Raw genomic sequence first — 13,165 nt, forward strand, 5'->3', positions numbered from 1 at the left:
CAGGGAATCCTCGACTTCTTTTTTTGTTTGAGGTTGTGGCATTTCGATCAGAGCTTTGATTTTGAAGGATCTATTTCTATACCTCGTTGGCTAACGACGTATCCCAGGAGTTTTCCGGATGTTACCCCGAATGTGCATTTCTGAGGATTGAGTCTCATGTTGTACTTTCGTAGCCTCGCGAAGAACTTGCGAAGGTTTGCAATATGTCCCTCTCTTTCCTTGGATTTGACGATCATGTCATCTACATATACCTCAATTTCTTTGTGCATCATGTCATGTAGGAGTGTAGTTGCGGTGCGTTGGTATGTAGCTCTGGCGTTAATCAATCCGAATGGCATTCTTTGTATAGCAATATGTTCCCCATTGGGTGACGAATGCGGACTTGTGCATATCTTCCATGGCCATCTTGATTTGGTTATAACCCGCATATCCATCCATGAAGGATAGTAATGCGTGGTCTGCGATATTGTCCACCAATATGTCGATGTGAGGTAGAGGGAAGTCATCTTTCGGACTTGCTTTGTTCAAGTCCCTGAAGTCAACACAAACACGGATTCTCCCATCCTTTTTGGGCACGGGTACTATGTTAGCTACCATGTGAGTACTCGGAAACTTTGATGAACCGGCTTTGAATTGTTTATCCACTTCTTCCTTAATCTTTAGAGCCCATTCTGTTCTCATTCGTCGAAGCTTCTGTTTCACAGGTTTGAAACCCGGCTTAATCGGAATCCTATGTTCGGCGATATCCCTGTCGATCCCTGGCATGTCTTTGTAGGACCAAGCGAAAACGTCTTTGAATTCATTTAGGAGGTCTATGAAATCGGCCCTTTCGGTAGAGCTCAAGGTAGTCCCTATCCTAAGTTCTTTGGGTTCTAATTCGGTTCCTACGTTGATGGGTTCGGTATCTTCTATTACTGGTCCCCCTTCCCCTTCTTGTAATATTTCTTTGGCTACGTAGGGAGGTATCTCGGTCAAGTCTGGGTCTTGGTCATCCTCAGTATCATCGTAAACAGAATTGCACTCGAAAGAACACAGAGAGTAAGCGTAACCGATTTATTCATATTAAGATTTGAGTAAAGTTGAAACAAAGAAGCCAATCGATCCATGGTCAGTGGCGACAAAGGAACAGTAGTTGGGGCATTTCCCGAACTACCGTGACTACTCGAGGCTAAGCTAGGAGAAACGAAGGGAGTGGGGATGACAACAGGAGTAGATTCTCTAATGACTCCTCTAGACTCTGACTCTGACTCCAACTCCGACTCCGACTCGAACTCGTCGTCTTCTGGTTCTCCTTTGAACATCTCTCCTTCTCCAGTGGTGAGCTTGAAGAGCCTTCCTTGGTTGTTGGTCCACTTGATAGATTTTCTCCATCCTTGCTGCTGCTTTGCGTCGATTTCTGTGATCAACGGGGTGGGGTTGGAGCGATCGTCTTGAAGTATCATAGTAATGATCTCATTTTGCGCGGCCCTAATGAATCGGTCCTCTCCAAACAATAGGCTAACAGCTTGTTCGTCGAAGCAAGGTGCTTGTCGGGTTTTGACGGTAGGAACCGTTTCGGGAGGAATGAAGTAGCAATCGTGAAAGATCTCGATTCCGGCTAACTTCCTCTCAAGATAATGCCAAGGTTCGGGAAATCCATGAAAGGGTTCTGAACTCCCTTCTTGAACGAAGTACCCATTTAGAGTGGGGAGATATGGTCTCATTTGGACTCCCACGTGCTTGCGATTTTGGACTTGAGCGAGCATTTCGAGGACTTCTTCTTTTGTGGGTTTGTACCCTAGTCCAAGTGGTATCCTTGTTGAGTTACCTTCCTTGTATGGTGCGAAGGTGTTCTTCCGAATTGGGTTCAAAGGCATTCTAGGGAAGTATCCCTGAGATTTGAGTATGTGGTTGACCACCAAGTTGGAGTAGGGATTATAGTATAAGGGTGCCAACTCACTTTCTATGACATTCACACTTTGGAAGCCCCCAAGTTCGTATATGGGATCCGCAAGGACTTGATTGTTTGATTGATTCTCGATCATTGCCTTGATGGGTGACGAAGTGATCGTCACAACTTTGCCATTTAGTGGGATCTTGATTTTTTGATGAAGGGTGGATGTTACCGCTTTGGAAGCATGAATCCAAGGCCTTCCCAGAAGTATGTTGAATGAAGCTTCGATGTCCACTATTTGGAAGTTAACCTTCCATTCGATTGGTCTCGTGGCTATGGTTAGGCTAGCAAGTCCAACCACTTTTCGTCGTGTGCCGTCATATGCACGTACACCTTGGTTGGTAGGAGTCCAATCCGACTCTTTCATGCCTAGTTTGTATGCCGTTTTGAGGGGTATGACGTTGACCGCGGAGCCATCATCTACCAAAGTCATTGGCACGTTCTTCTTTAGACAAATGACAGTGATGTATAGAGCAAGGTTGTGACTAGCGCCAAAAGGTGGCAAGTCTTCATCTGAGAAAGTAATAGGATTACTTAGCCTCGGTGATTCTTGGAAGACCAAGTTGACTACATCTTCAGGAGTGGAGTTATGTGCTACATTCAATTTGGCCAAAGCTTGTAGTAAAGCTTGGCGATGCGGAAATTAGCTTGCCACTAGTTGCCAGACTGAAAGATCAGCCTTGGTCTTCTGTAATTGCTTGAGCAAATGATCAGTGGGGTCATCTTCGTTGTCATTTGGTGTGATGACGTTGGTTGAACCGTTTTGAGTAGTGCTTTGATATGGGCGACCCGAACGAGTTAGGTGATCCACATCTTGGTCTTCACCATTTTGGACTATTTCCTTGACTAAGGAGTTTTCAATGAGATATTCGTCTTCATCATCATCGACCCAAACCCCATTGATTGCAGCTAGTTCCTTCATTCTCACGATATCACTTTCTAGTTGTATGATTTGATCGACTAGTTTATCAACCACGGCGACTACTTCTTGCATAGTGGCATTTTGAGAGAAGATCAATGGTATGCGTTCTTTAGGTATTGCATTAGGATTGCGTAAGGTCGTTACCATGTTTTCTAGTTCCCACACTTGTCTATCTACACTCCTTGCCCATGCAATGAAGTCGGAAATGGTAGGGGAGATAGTAGAGTATAGCCTTTCTTTCTCAATTGCATGAATTTCATTTTCGGTGGGAGAAATGAGGTGTGAGCAATCTAAGGTAGATTCGTCACTTGTAATCACTAGAACTCCAAGAGGATTCTGAGTGTTGTTGGGCTTACCTCCTGGTGGAATTGGAAGTCGACCATCTTCAATCATATCTTGAAGCACGTGTTTCAACTTGTAGCATTTTTCTATGTCGTGCCCTTTGCCCCTATGGTATTCACAGTAGGAATTTTCATCCCAGAACTTAGACTTCTTTTCGGGTTCGGGAGTAGGTCCAATGGGTTGGAGTTTACCTTGTTTCATTAACCTTTTTAGAGCGTTGGAGTAAGTATCCCCAAGGTTTGTGAACTTCCTTGGTGGGGTAGTTTTCTTGGATGGCTCGAGAAGGTTAACCTCATCGGTCTTGCTAGTAGAGCCGTATGAACGACTTGTGGACCCTTGATATCCTCGACCTACCGTTTTGGACAAGAGTCCTTTACGGATGTCATCTTCAATTCGTGTCCCTAGTACGGTTAAGTCCTTGAAAGTCTTGATGTTTTGATATCTCAAGTGACTGGCATATATGGGTTTGAGATTATCCACGAACTTTTCCACGAGAGTAGCCTCATCCGGGCGTTCAACTAGTTGAGTACTAGTCTTCCTCCACCTACTTAGGAAGTCGGTGAATCCTTCTTTGTCATTTTGGGTAAGAACCTCTAGAGTACGCATGTTGACTTGGATCTCGGCATTATCCGCATATTGTTTCGAGAACTCGATTGCGGCGTCCTCCCAAGTAGCGACCTTTTTGTGATCTAAAGTGTAGAACCATTGCTTTGGGATGGTGTCAAGAGATGAAGGAAAGATCCTTAAGAACATCTCGGGTTTGATGCCTTTGATAGACATGTAATATTTGAAGGCACGGATGTGGTTCAAAGGGTTCTCATGTCCTTTGAACTTAGGGATATCCGTCATGCTAAAGTTAGTTGGTAATTTGGAATTGACGGCTTCATACTTGCGATTGTTTTCCCTATAAATGTCATCCCCCTTAAGGTACATCAATTGCTCCTCTAGGTATTGGAGTCTTTTCTCAGCTGCGGTTGTCCCTATGATGGGATTCTCATCTTTAGACTCGTCATCGGAAAATTGTAGTACTTCACCTTTAAGGGGAGGCAACCTTCCCTCTACATCAAAGATACGGCCTTCGATAAGTTCAAGGCGGTCATAGGTTTGTTCTTGAGTGACTTGCATTTGGGCTAGCGCGGCTAGGATTCGATCATTACTCTCTTGAATTTCTTTGGAGGTTTGTTTCATCACTTGATCTGGGCATCTTGGAAACTGGATAAGAGATCGGCGACGAATCAAAACACGATCGACCATTCTATCACACTTGCTAAAAGAGGAAAAGTTTTGACTCGTGAAGTGGGTGTGTGCCACTTGTGTTGAGTGAATTTTGAAGAAAGACAAGGTCTTTGAAAATGTGTGTCCTAGTCAACTGTAGTGTAGTTGTAGGAGTGGACTCGAAGTGAGGTTTTGAAATGGGCTTGTGGCCCGAATTTTGACGCGACAAACGGACAGAGTTTTGACCGGATTTTGCGCTAATTAAAGTCCTATTTCGAAATTCTTGTTTGAAAATAAGGATTTTGATTTTTTGAAAATTCGTCATGGTTTTGTTTAGAAGTGGTGATCACGTAAGGTTTACACATTTATACAAGCATTATAACGGGATGCTGAGTGCATTTAAAAGGGTTTTGGTTTATAGGGTGGGTTGCCATACCGAACCATCAAACCCGAAGTCTGTGGAGAGGCTCGTGCCAAACAAGAGTAAGGCCGATTCCTAGTCCATTTCCTCAAGTAGTGAAGGCCCTTGATACAAACAAGAGTAAGCATCATGGTATGGATGACGTCAATCGCTATCCATCTTTAGGCCCAAATAAGAATTAGGACCGTTTAGACGGGACGATTGGTCGAATGGGTTGGGTTGGGCCTAGGAAGGCCGAATAAAACGGTCTAGGAAGACCGAGTTATGAAAACCGACAATTGTCTTGTACAAACTTATTCCCTAACCTTGTTCAAGTTTCACCCTTGCTACACGTAAGTGTATTATCCCCAGCGGAGTCGCCAAACTGTGGACAGCGGGCCGCTCACGGGGGCGCTTGGTGAGAAGCGAAGACAAGCGTTTGCATTTTGTATGGAGTCGCCACCAATTTTTATGGGAAATTGGAACCGTTCGAATACCTCGTGTCATGTCAAGACACAAAGTAGTGACATGAACACTAAGCAATCGTTACCCTTAGCATTCTATGTCTAGAATGACTCTCGTGGATGCCAATGAACACGGGTAATCACGGAGATCTGGAGTAAGGGGTGAGGGTACGTATTAGGAAGCTCTTTTGATCGAACACCTAATCCCGCCCGCCTCGATAGCGGCCTCTACTAATGATTAGGGAAGTTATTCGTACTTGATATATCGTCGGCTATATGCATGAAATGCAACATCCATAGATTAATCCTAACATGTGAGAATTTATACTAAGTCGGTTGACATGTAATTAGCACACAATTGGGTCGAAGTTGGATTTAATGCTCATTTACATGTGAGAACATACAAGCAATAAAAGAAATACAATAATTATGAATTACAATAATGAAAATTACAATAATTACATTGGAATAGGCGATTTATATCGAAAATACCTTTAAAACGGATAATCTGAGAAAAAGGAATGAAAGAATAAAATTAATGAAGTAAACGAACAGAAGTTAGTGATATTACGGATAATAGTTAATTAATACGAGCTAATTAAACTAGGTCAAGGCAGAAACGGAGTTCAGGGACAGAAATCATCCTGGGAACAAAGCGGCGATTCTTTGCGTGCATTTCCAAGTGGGTGAGGCTGTGCCGGAACTACAAATCGTTAATGTTAATTGTTAATTTTATGGATCGATTGAATTATGTACTCGGATGAAAGTGATTTAATGTATTACATGAATGAGACGGAATTAAACGGATTAATTACATGAGATAATGATTAATTAGTGAATTAAACAAACTAACTAAATTAATTAGGTTGAACATGATGAGTTAACGACGAATATGTGAATAAACAGAGGGAAATTATATCAAAGGTAAATTCCAGAAACTCAATATGAACAAATTGAATCTCTAAAACCCGGAATTGAATTGAATGACGAAAACCCGCGAATATTGATTATAAGGGATTTAAGACGGATTTATAATGATTAAAACATGTGAATGATGATGGATTATATACATATGATTATTAAACTATCATGTGAACGAAGAATTAATCAAGCAAACAAAATAAACAAAAGCAAGACGAAATTTACAAAGGACGAAGAAGAAGAAAAGAAGCAGGAAGGCTGCGGCCCTCACGAAGAGGCGCGGCAGGCTCGCGCTCCTTCGAAGAGGCGCAGCGATTCTTTGCGTCTTTTCTCAACGTCTGTCTACTGGAAATCCGCAAAAACAGAGTTTTAAAGCACGGTTTTAGAAATCGATTTTAATGGTGTTTTCGACATAAATCTTACAATGGTGATACGGTAAATAAAATACAATAAATAAAAGAGGATTATACACCCTCAGACTTACATGTTGACGGAACGAGATGAACTAAGATATCGACTAGTGAATGCTCGACGCGAATGCAAAGAGAGTGCCCTCGTAAGAGGAAAACGATTGATTGATTAAGTTGATTAAGTGTAGTTGGTCAAATTGGTCGGTCATGCAACGGAGAGGCTGGTACCCGGAAGGATCCGAGCTTACGTGGTCGGAAGTCCAAGCACGTAGGCGCCAATTAGTAAGAACAAAGTCTAGAATGCAAAGGGAGAAGAGAAGGGCGGACACTCGCGTGAGAAATATGAGGAGCGAAAGCTCCTATTTATACTAATCACGTGAAGGAATAGGGTTTCGGAGACTCTTTGGAAGTGAATCTCGGAAAGATATGAAAAAGATACGTAAATCATGCAAAGAAGGGCCTGGGAAGAGGCGCAGCGATCATCTGCGTCTCTTGGAAGAGGCGCGGCCTTCTTGCGTCTTTTCCCGGGAGGTTTCCTCTATTTGAAGAAAGATTTCGCGTTTGAGTTATGGTAGGACGGAAATAATTCGATTATCTTATGAATATTACGGGATATTATTTGCCAAAAGATAAAATTTATAAAATATGGAATAGAAATATCCGGAACATTCCAGAACATTATGACTCGGGATTTAACAGTTATCAGAAAATGGAGACGGTTTTTGACCCGGACTCCGAATGTACACTAATTACTGCCAAAACGACCGTATCAGGACATAGATGACAACTAAGAGGTCAACATTAATATTTGAGCAAACACTTGACGATAATCTTACGAACTGTCACAAATCGTTCCGCGAATCAAACATGCGGCCCAATCATCACCGGGTGTTTTGCGGGAGGTGCAGAAATGAGGTATCTACAAACATAGCTTAGGCACACACCTGAACTACGATCTGGTTTGATTTCACTTCACGTGAATACGTAGGCAGTCCTCAGGGACACAACCATCCCCACTTCCAACTTTCAAATCTCAATTATCAACCACCTCAACCATCAACTTTCAACCTCTATTTCAACCTTCCAACCTCAATTAACATCCCTTCCACAACCAACATCTCTATACTGGGGGCTCCTTATTGTCGCCCAACCTCTTTTTTCACCAAATTCCAGAATCATCCTCTCATCCTGGAGGCTTCTCTTCCAAGATGCCACCCTTCCTTTATTCCTATCTTATTCTAAGTCTAGCTAGTACTCGGTCCGGACAATGACAAAGATCTTAGATCAATTCTCCAAGTCATCGTGGCTCAAGAGGGGTCTCTTTTACAGCAAACGGTGGTGAAAGAAGTCCTAGTAGACAGATGATCCATGGCTCATGCCTTGTCTTTATATGCCTTCATCATTCTTGCAATTCTTATACCTTTGGAACTGATACGCGTTACCACCCACACTTGGCTTGGGTTACGCATACTTAAACAAAGTCTGTCAAAGTCAACCCTGTGTCACGTCAAATCTAAGTTAGTGTCGCGTCAGTCAAACCTAAGTCTGTATTTCACGTCCGTATAAGGTCTGTGTCATGACAAGTCATATGTCTAAAGCCCATTGAATATGCATAACAAACGACAAACTTCTTTGAAAAAGTTTTAAACAACTTTTATAAATAAACAACTTTTGCACAACTTTTGTGTTTCCTCATTCGAGGTCCATGTGATAATCGCTTACGTGCATATACTAGATTGCATTCTTGTGTGGCTACTAACCATGCAGGTAAGTATTGGAAGCAGTACTTTACCAAGACCTCGCTTGTCACAACGAGCGAGTATTTCCCGACAGGTGTTTCGACACGCCTTCATTATATTTCCCCAAGCGAGAGTAAGCGGATAGACAATCTCTCTCAAGACATGGAAATAAAATCCCGATTATGTTCCCCAACGAGAGTTCACGACCGACAGTCACTTCCTCTTGAGACATGGAGATCAACATCAACCCCAAGACTTATCGAAGTTTGTTAGAAGACGACCCAAGCAGATTTCTCCCAGCAGTTCCCGTCTGTGTCCTGCTACCCTTGACATTTTTGTTTCCTCATAGAGTTCGGCAAAGGTGGCGTTCTCCAGAAGTTCCCAGGCCTCCTTCCTTAGGTTCGTAACCCAAAGTAGGTTTCTTACCCCCTAGATTCTTAGATCCCAAAATGGCTTCCCATATGTTCATAAACCTTTAAACTCCCACACCAACGACCTTAGGTTCATAAACCCATAAATCCTTTTGGAGTTCTCGTACCCCTCAGAAAGCTTAAGTGCATGCGTTCAAAACAAGAATTAGTAACACAGTAAGTTCCTAAACTTAACCCTAGATCCCAAATCCTCTTAGGTTCACAAGCCTTTAAGTTCCCATACAAGCCTTTCCTTTCCTTTTAGGTTCATACACCCAACTCTTTAGGTAACCCTTTTCAGGATAAACCCTTCAGATCTTTCAGAAACTTACCTTAATCTTTCAGACAACCCTTCAGATAACCCTTAGATATCCCTTTCAGGATAATCCTTCCTTCAACCTTATCCCTTTAGATAACCTTCCTATATTCGGATAACTTTCAGATACCCTTCAGATAACCCCTTAGATATCCCTTTCAGGATAATCCTTCCTTCAGCCTTATCCCTTCAAGATAATCCTTCATATGTTGATCCTTTCAGTAACCTTCAGATAACTCCTTTTCAGTTAAGTCCCCTCCAGCCTTCCCTTTAGAGAGAACTATCCCTTCAGTTCTTTCCTTTAGAGAGAGATAGCCTTCAGAGTTAGCCTTCAAAAGTATTAAGAAGTTTTCTCAGAATCCCTGTGACCCCTAATGCCTTCAGACACCAAGTTATCTTCAGACCAAAGAGTTTTTTTCGAAGCGTCTTCAGTTCCGTTTCACCCAGGGGTATCTCAGGTATGGTCTCTTGTTATAGCTGGCGAGCTTCCTTACGTAGTCTAATGGACTTTAAACGACCCTCCCCGATAGTCGACAGACTCTAAAATGTTCCCGACGACAGGTCCTTGGTTCAGACCCCTTGAACCGCCTCGCGTCGCCATAGTCGTCAGGTTATAATCTTCGATTGACCTGATGGCTATACTTTGACTTTCGCCTTGTCCAAGCCTCAGTCAAAGTGGGGGCTCTGTAGACACCTCGTTTCTGCACCTCCCGCAAACCACCCGGTGATGATTGGGCCGCATGTTTGGTACGCGGAACGATTTGTGACAGTTCGTAAGTTTATCGTCAAGTGATTGCTCAAACATTAATGTCGACCTCTTAGTTGTCATCTACGTCCCGATACGGTCGTTTTGGCAGTAATTAGAGTACATTCGGAGTCCGGGTCAAAAACCGTCTCCCTTTTCTGATAACTGTTAAATCCCGAGTCGGAATATTCTGGAATGTTCCGGGTATTTCTATTCCATATTCCATAAATTTTATCTTTTGGCAAATAATATCCCTTAATATTAATAAGATAATCGAATTATTTCCGTCCTACCATAACTCAAACGCGGAAATCTTTCTTCAGCAGGAGGAAACCTCCTGGGAATAGACGCAACGGCGAGTCTTTGCGCCTCTTCCAAGAGACGCAGTGGCTGCTGCGCCTTTTCCCAGGCCCTTCTTTGCATATCTTACGTATCGTTTTCATATCTTTCCGAGATTCACTTCCAAAGAGTCTCCGAAACCCTATTCCCCCGTGTGATTAGTATAAATAAGAGCCTTCGTTCCTCATATTTCTCACGCGAGTGTCCGCCCTTCTCTTCTCCCTTTGCATTCTAGACTCTGTTCTTACTTATTGGCGCCTACGTGCTTGAACTTTTGACCACGTAAGCTCGGATCTTTCCGGGTACCAGCCTCTCCGTTGCATGACCGACCAATTTGACCAACTACACCTCAATCAACTTAATTAATCAATCGTTTTCCTCTTACGAGGGCACTCTCTTTGCATTCGCGTCGAGCATCACTAATCGATATCTTAGTTCTTCTCGTTTCGTCAACATGTAAGTCTGAGGGTGTATAATCCTTATTTATTTATTGTATTTTAATTATCGTATCACTCATGTAAGGTTTATGTCGAAAATACCTCATTAAAACCGATTTCTAAAACCGTCTTTAAAACCTCTTTTTACGGATTTTTAAGATCGATCGAGAAAAGACGCAGAATCGCTGCGCCTCTTGAAGGAGCGAGTTCTGCCGCGCCTCTTCGTGAGGCTGCCACAGTTCCTGCTTCTTTTCTTCTTCCCTCGTCCTCTGTAATTCGTCGTTGATTATTTGTTTTCACTTGTTTTCTTTAATTCTTCGGTACAATAGTTTAATAATCATATGTATATTGTTATAATCATTCATCCACATATTTTAATCGTCATAAATCCGACCTTAAATCCCTTATAATCCAATATTCGCGGGTTTTCGTCATTAAATTCAATTCCGGGTTGTAGAGATTCAATTTGTTCATATTGGGTTTCTGGAATTCGTCTTTGATATAGTCTAATCTGTCTTTTTGTCATGTTCATCGCATATTCGTCATTAATCCATCTTATCTAACTTAGTTAATTGATTTCAATAGAGGACTCATTAATATTTTTCACTTCTATCATTATTCCATCATGTAAATAATTCGTTTGCATTCGTCTCAATCATGTTTTACTGTTTTTATGACCCATTCATATGTAAATAACATGTTAATCACTTCCATCCGAGTAAATAATTTAATTAATCATTAAAATCACCAATCGACATTAACGACTTGCAATTACGGCTTCACGACCAGACCGAGCCAAGGAACAGACGCGAGCGTCTCGCGCTATTCTTAAGACGCACTCTGCTGCGCTTTGTTTCTGGCCGAGTTCGTCTCGAACTCCGTTTTTGCCTTGACTTAGTTTAATTAGTTTACGTATTGACTAACTAATATCCGTAATATCACGCTAATTCCCGTTCCTTAATTTAATTTATTCTTTTATTCCTTTTTCTCAAATTATCCGTTTTAAAGGTATTTTCGACATAAATCGCCTATCCCAATGTAATTATTGTAATTTTCATTATTGCAATTCATAGTTATTGTATTTCTTTCATTCTTTGTATGCTTTCACATGTAAATGAGCATTAAATCCAACTTCGACCCAATTGTATGCTAAATTACGTGTTAACCGACTTAGTTATATTCTCACATGTTAGGATTAAAACTTGGATGTTGCATTGCATGTATATAACCGACGATATATCAAGTACGAATAACTTCCCTAATCATTAGTAGAGGCCGCTATCGAGGCGGGCGGGATTAGGTGTTCGATCAAAAGAGCTTCCTAATACGTACCCTCACCCCTTACTCCAGATCTCCGTGAGCACCCGTGTTCATTGGCATCCATGAGAGTCATTCTAGACATAGAATGCTAAGGGTAACGATTGCTTAGTGTTCATGTCACTACTTTATGTCTTGACATGACATGAGGTATTCGAACGGTTCCAATTTCCCATAAAAATTGGTGGCGACTCCATACAAAATGCAAACGCTTGTTTTTCGACCTTCACCAAGCGCCCCCGTGGGCGGCCCGCTGTCCACACTTCCCACTAGCAAGAAATCTATTTCTTGAAAATGGGTGTTCAAATTTAAGCATAAGTCAGATGACACCATTGAATGATATACGGCAAGATTAGCAGTGAAAGGTTTTACACAAAAGGAAGGGATAGATTACACTGAGACATTCTCTCCTGTGGTCAAAATGACTACAGTCGGATCATTGGTAGCTGTGGCAGTAAAGAAGAAATGGAGTATGAGTCTATTGGATGTCAATAATGCTTTTCTTCATGGTGATTTACATGAAGAGGTTTATATGAAGTTACCACCAGATCTTCAAGTTAAAGATAAGAAGCTCGTTTGCAAATTGGAAAAGTCCCTTTGGTTTGAAGCAGGCCTCTAGGCAGTGAAATGCCAAATTGTGTCAATCTCTAAGGTCCAGAGGGTACAAGCAATCCCTAAATGATTACTCTTTGTTTACAAAGAAAAATAATGGAAACTTTTGATGAAGACAAAGACATTACTTTTGCAAGACAATAAGTGAGTCTATGTACACCTTGTAAAATCATCAACTATTGTTAAGAAATATTTATAGCCATTGTATGTGGCAGTATGATATGGACCCCAAAGATCAATACGAACTAATTCAAAAGGTTGAAGAGAAATGGATGTACTGGAAGTAAAAGACAATCTGTGTTGCCTGGCTTTTGTACAAATAAAACAGGAAAGTAATGTTCTCATTAACAGATGGAACATTACAAATTTGTTTGAGTTTATAGAGTGGCAAATGGCCTAACCTATGATGCCAAACATTACAATCTTCAGTAGTGATTACAGAATTAGAACTACTTTTATTAAAAGAAGCATCTTGTACAGCTTGTTTATTCTGTGTGAGTAGGTATAGATCATTATAGTTTCTACCAAGGACCAAGTGCCTCTTGGAATAGTCCTGCAAATAATAGATGGTTGGAGTGTGAAGCTAACTACTGAATTCAGTTGTTTATCAACTTACTAATTGATAACAAGTTAAATTTGAAAC

Source organism: Silene latifolia, chromosome 5 (genome assembly GCF_048544455.1).
Source record: "Silene latifolia isolate original U9 population chromosome 5, ASM4854445v1, whole genome shotgun sequence".
Taxonomy (NCBI): Eukaryota; Viridiplantae; Streptophyta; class Magnoliopsida; order Caryophyllales; family Caryophyllaceae; genus Silene; species Silene latifolia.